This window comes from Melanaphis sacchari, unplaced genomic scaffold (assembly GCF_002803265.2).
Source record: "Melanaphis sacchari strain LSU unplaced genomic scaffold, SCAv2.0 Contig362_pilon_pilon, whole genome shotgun sequence".
Classification (NCBI taxonomy): Eukaryota; Metazoa; Arthropoda; class Insecta; order Hemiptera; family Aphididae; genus Melanaphis; species Melanaphis sacchari.
Window position 1 is genome coordinate 118,670 of NW_020271225.1, and position 7,175 is coordinate 125,844.

The following is a 7,175-nucleotide window of genomic DNA, read 5'->3' on the forward strand; positions in this document are numbered from 1 at the left end:
ATACAACATTACAACGTTTGTGACACACGAGTATTAGTTTAAGGGTACTAGATTTAGTTATTCATGAGATATAATTAAAGATTTTATTTTTAGTTTAATTTTATTTTTGTATTAACAGTTTTTTTGGATAAATGAAATCTAAATTTGAAAACGTTTTGTTTTAGTGAATACCAAATGTTTTTTTGGTTCATATCTGCATGCTTATTTGTTTGATGTTTAGAGCATTAGTCACAAAGCCTAGACTTTTTAGTTATATAATTTATATTGACTGCTACATCTATCCTCGCTAAATTGCAGTTATATGGATTTGATTAAAATTTTATATTGTAATTCTGTTGAAATTATGGAACGTAGGGCTTATTAATGGGTATACGTTTAGTGCGATTATTGGTGCTCCGAACGATTAATGATGATAGGTAGCAATAAAATAACATTAAGTGATATCGTTTGGTGTTGAGTCACAATTCACTGTATACATATATATTTTATAATATTAAATATATTTATTATCCATATACGTATAAAATTGACTGATAGATATTGACTGACAAACATTTTTAAGGTTTATAAGCAACCTATAGTATTAAACGATTTACGGTTGTCAACATGTAATCGTATGAATTTTTAATTAAATAATTATTTGGTCGTGAGACGTGCTTCAATTCCAAAATGTAAAATTTGAATAGATTCATAAAATATTCCGTACGAGTCTTGCAAATCTCTCTTCCGAAGTACGATTAAAAGCATAAATCTACGACAGAAAAAAAATCCTAAGCCAAAATCGTTTACAACAGAACTAGATACAATAGGTATATATTAAATAGGCTGGCGCCCGTGTCGAACTTATGAATTTTTATTTCTAGATTTCATTATAATTTATAATATACATATGAATGCCGACTTTGACCCAGCTGAGCAAAGTTTAATTTATGTACTTATAACAATACGTCCGACATGGTGTTCAGTTTGTATTTTATCGGCTTGAAATTGTATTCCAAAATTATTCTCAGATAAGTTGTCAATAGAAGTTTTAAAAATTTTTATCAAGGCAGTGTGCTAATTGAAAAAAAAATCAACTTAATATTATAATATGATTGCACATCACTGATATGCTTGCTCATCTGTCACCCACAAAGTAAATAGATTCATGAAAATGTATGCTTAGTTTCAGAAATCGGTAGAAGTGATCCTAACTAAAAATAGATTCATCCTTACATTTTGAAAGTTGGCATGTACTGGTTACAGAAGACTTTTTTGAATCTAAAGGATATCATTTAAAATACAAAATTATATTTGTTAATATTTTGTAAAAAGTACTTTGAATCGATTGAGTTTCCAGAAAACGATGACTTACCGTAGTGCAAGTGATGGATTTAAAACCGCCAACTTAAATTCACCATTTACTCAACACATGTCTGGCGTTTTGTTCTTAAATTTGTGTGCATTACAATGTCTCATATATTAATGATTTTTCCGTTAACTGCACTTGGATGCAGACTGAAATCATAATTGACATTATTCTAAAATGTACAAAGCTCCAAATCATTAATCAACATGAGATATTCGCCGAGATCCAGTAGCTCATAAACAATATTCTTCATTGTTTATTATTCTTCGATTGTTTAAGAAGTTCGTAATCGCTTTATACCCTGTCTTTATAGTAGACTTCAGCAAATTTATAAAATAAATATAATGAATTATTTTCTACAAAGTAAAATAAAATAAAATTTTTTCCGAAAAAATACTTTTTTTAATAAAGCTAGAAGGCTTAAAGTTCTATAATTGTAATTGAAGCATTACAATTTTATCTTTTTCAACATGTATTTATGTAAGTACCTATTTTATTTATAATTTCGTGATTATTTATTAAAATAAATAATTTATACTGTTACGTAAGTATAAATGTATATAATTTATTATTACGTAACAACCAACAGCGGTTGTGACTATTATGTCACGGACTATCTGTAATTTAAATTGTATACGAATTGCCAATATTAAGCCCCTTAGAAATGTATTTAAAGCATTAATAAATAATATATTCATTTTTACCTCGAATTTAATACTATTACATTGTATGACAACTAAAATAAAGTGAATATGTAAAATTACATAAACACACATAATAAATATCAGACTATACGTCACTCCGATCTCTTTTATTCAGTAACTACGTATTGGTAGTCAGTGAATAAAAGATGAAAGGTGATTGAGTTGTAGATTTTTTTTCCAAACACTGTTATTACAACTGCTTATTGTATTTTTTTTTTTTTTTTTTTTTTATTTGTTTCCTTCACATCCCGCATAAAATATTATTTAAACAGATTTAAATTGGATTTTTTTTAAATTATGTATAAATGAGAAGAAAAAATGGTAAACGAACATAATTGCATTTTAATATTTTTATTTGTTAGTTCGGTTCTAAAAGAATCAAAATTTCAGTTTTTGTTGGTTACGCTGTTTGAAATTTATGATATTTTATCAAATATAGCATCTCCATATTAAGGGTTATTAGAATTTAAACAATTTAATGTATGATAAAATTTATAAAATAAATATAAATATTTTTTTTTTTTTTTAAGAAAAACAATAAAAATATCCAAGTTATCGATGTAGTAAAATGTTTTTTTTTTTATCGAAGTTGAATAAAATGATGCAGACAATACCTCATTACATTATTGAAGTCTATGTATAAACGATGTTTAAATATAGTAGTACTATAATTGCTTCCATATTACTATTAAATTGACTTCTTAAATTCTACTAGGAGATTTAAATGTGATTTAGTTTGAATAAAAGACTAAGTTTTATATATCTGATGTACTTAAAATGTACTTCTAAATAGTCCGATATACACTGTAGGAGTTTTTAAAAATAAGAAAATGTTCTCTTTAATAACATACTTACAGATGCATTCTTCAAAGGCCTAAAAGGCACAGTTATTTAATATAATACATCTCTATAATTGACGCGGCTTCGGCGGGTGTCGTGGTTTTGATTCCGCTGAAAGCCGGCCATATAATTGTGGATGCTTGCACGGGTGTGGCTCCCACACAAACAGATTGGTTGGAAGGATATGGTGATGACCTTACCTTCAATGGTTGTACGCGATTTGATGAATCCAACGTAGTAGAGTTCTTGTGGGAGCCGTTGTAGAATTCCTTGGACAACAGTCAGAACATGAGCAGCTGTTAGACGTGGGACGGTTAGGTTAGGCCGATGTTCGTCCGGCGCGACTTATCTTCCTGTCCTGCCTTGGCCTTTACGGCGTCCGTAAGAGAGTTGACGATATTGCGTTTTTACTCGTAGTGGTGGTGCTGACAGTGTAAACCTGTCGCTGCGGCGTTTGTACTTTGTGCTGGCGACCGTTGCGTACCAAGTCTTAATATTACAATTATACTATATACAATTATTTATATCCCTTTTTAATTTGTTTTTATTTTAAAAAAATAGATCGCCTAATAAGAGAATCTATTCATTTCACGCCAGGAAAAATTACTAAAGCATATTCCTAATCTGTGAATATTTTTTTTAATATCACTTTAATAAAAAAATTGTTCAAGTTTTACAATTCGTATTGTTTTCATTTTCAATTTTTTTTTTTTAAACATTTTGGATATTTTATCACACATTAATTGTTTTTGAGTAAGAACTTGTCGGTATTGAATTTTCTTAAACAATAAGTGAAATTTTTATAATAGATAAATATATGACATTTTTTTTTTTTGTTTTTGTTTTATTTCTTCGAAAATTCACAGTATTAGAAGCTAAAGATAAATTATGTTTGCTCGTGTAACTTTATTATAACTTCTGTAGAAGTATTCTTCATAAATAGCTTTTAATAAATCCCAGTGTAACTTCATAAACCTTTTGAATATTTTGTTAATTTTTTACTGATTATCAATTATATTATTAGTTATTACAAATGAATGATGTAGATTATTTCAGTGAAAGTAAATTTAATAAAAATGAGTTTATATCACTTCTAGTTCATTTACCAACATTTATTTTATTTCAGCCCAGTTCAGTCTTTAATCAAGTAAGAAAAATCTGACCCAGCCCATTAAACTCTCCTACTCAAAGCCAGTCCATTAAGTTTTTATTGTTTACGCCTAACTTAGTCATTGCATTTTTAACCCATTCAACTCCTTAACAACTATATTATTCTAACTTATAAATGCATAGTTAATACTTGGTTTAGTTATACTATTTATATAATTTATAAATTATATTCCTAATCATACATATTTTTTATTAAAAATAAAAATTAAGTATAGTGGTATCAAATAATTACTAAGTTGGATATACATTTAAAAAATGTTAAAAATATATAAATGATACGATAGTTACAAAAAAAAAAATTTCTTGATAAAATAATTAATTTTTAATAACTATCTAGGTAAGATCCTTAGTTAATAATATTCTGTATAAATATATTTATTAAGCTGAAACAAGTTAAGAAAATAGAGAGTAGCTCTTCATAAGAAATAGGCTTCTGAAAATCACAACAAAGTTATTTAAAACTTATAAATAGCCAAGAATCTAAAAAACTAAATTGAAGAATATCAATCATAAAATGTAGATTTTTATTCATCATACGATAATATTAGGTATAAATTATTTAAATGAATCAATTCTACTAAAGTATAATTTATACAATAAAACCATTATTGCCAGGACCAGATTATCAGAATTTCCATAATTTAATCTTATGTTGTGTTTGTATGCTACGTAAATTGCAAGGTAAAATTATTAAATACATCTATAAGATAATTATCAAGTAGTAGTTATGAAATATATAATATATTCAGTCCACTATTCAGTAGGTAGGTAAGTATTTACATAAATAGTTATATACGTATTTTATTTTTGAACTACCAAACGTTAAAATATTTTTAGTTTATTATCAAACCATAAAAAAAATTGTTTTTTTAAAAAAATATTTTGCTATACGATTAATGACAATAATATATTCGTCAGTGGTAGTTCTTTCTTTTGAGGAAAGTGTTATTTTAAAATCCTTCTTTTTACATTACTAGTAGATATCTATGTAAAGTAAAAAAACCAGAACTAAGTAAAAAATGACAAATTTTAGTTTAAAAATTAATAATTTTAAGTTACTTATACTGTACGAGATATATTTATATTTATTTATCAACAAATTATATATTTAAAATTTATTATTTACTTAAAATTAATACAATTAGTTGTATATATAAAATAAGATACATGGTTAAGACTACTTTACTAAAGAGTTAATCCATCTGTTACACCACACAACTTAACAATAGGTACCTAATAATATTATTATACATACTTAGAAATAAGAAATAAAAATAAAAAATAAAAACCATAAAAAGAACCAGAGGTTAACCTCGACGTGGATGAGAATATGAGATAGATATGTACGTGATATTTTATTTCTCATTTTTGTTAATTGTATTGTTCATTGTTACATGGAAAAAAACATTAAGTATAAATGAATATTTATATTTATATTCTGTTAAAGAATAATATTTGATAAAACAATTATTATTGAATTCAATAAACGATAATACTACCTTTTAATTAGCGTTACTTCAATAGCATTGCATAGGTACTTAACCTTATTCGGATACCTTACATTAATCGTGAAAGTAAAAATTAAGATAAATATACGCGTGATATCTTTATGTCTTAAATATGATTTAAACGTGTTTTAAATAATTATGAACAATGAAATAAATATATAATCAGTAACACAGAATACTATAAATCACTAGTAAGATGGCGAGAGCTTAAAGGTTTTCTTTTATAAAGAGATTATTATATTTTATTTACATATACAAGTGTTGAAGTTTATTTTTCGGTAGAAAAATATAGGAGAAAGAATATAAAGTTTATATTTTAATTTTAAGTACTATGTACTTAAAAGAGCAAAAAGTAACTGTGTAAAAATTAAAGTAACTATATGTGTAAATAAACATATATAATATATATTTATGTGATTGTTTAAATTCATTATGTAAATGTATAAGAAACAAACGGACAAATGCTATATACAAAAAAGAATAGACAAACACACTGGCAGAAATTTCCAGCTTCTGAAGTCTTTTTAAAGTGAAGTGAAAGTCATAGACAATTTATATTATCCTTGAGTGACCAGCAAACTATTGTGATCTATTGGCTAAAGTGAGAGATATATACATTTCAATATGATTTTGTAAATACATGTAATTAGTGTTGATATTTTGATTATATATTTGTTTTATTTTTTATTTAATTGTTTAGAGACTTTATCAATGATATTTATCAACTATTCTGTTTTTATATATTTTTAAACATTACCAATTTATTATACTCGTATTACTTTTAGTAGTCAGGTATTTTTCATTTTATACTTGTTAATAATTCCATTTAAAAACATAACATAAAGTTTATTTTGAGAACGCTGCACACCCATTTTTAAAGAGTTTTAAAAGGGAAATTTTAATATTACTTAAAAGATTAAATATATTTAAATACTAATCTATGGGAAATAGTCTCGATAATGTTATTACCATTGTAAATTTTTCAGTAACTACGAGTTTAAACAGAAAAATATTATTAGTAAAGAATTCATTATAAGTTGCTCATATTAAATAATTCATGAGCAATTAATTATTAAAAAAAAAAAAAAAACATAATAGCTAATATTTTTAAAAACATTTTTTTTTTGTTTATTGTCGTTTGAAGTTCAAATATTGACAGAATTCCACAAAACTATAAAAATGTTTAAATAATTTTGTAGTAACAAATTAATATTTTATTTTTAATTTTACCCAAGGGCTTGAAAATTAATACAATATTTGTTATAAGTTTTTCTTGTTTAAATCAAACAAAAAAGTTGTATATAGCCATATAAATTTTTAATGAGCCTTTGAAGTTCAAATGTTGATGACATTAAATCAGTGGTTGCCAAACGTTTTATCTTTATCATCCACTTAAAAAAAATATTAAATCTAACAGGTCCCCTCCCTCTCCTTCATAAAGAAAAAGTAAATTGGTACAAAAGTATATGCAATGAAATTAATGCAATGTAAATTAATTTATTTTTCATAAATTGGGCTTGTAACTTCCATGTAATCACCTCCTCCTCTCCTGGAGAGCTCTGTATTACCAAAATGTTTTTTTTTTCTGAATTATTTTAAAAGTTT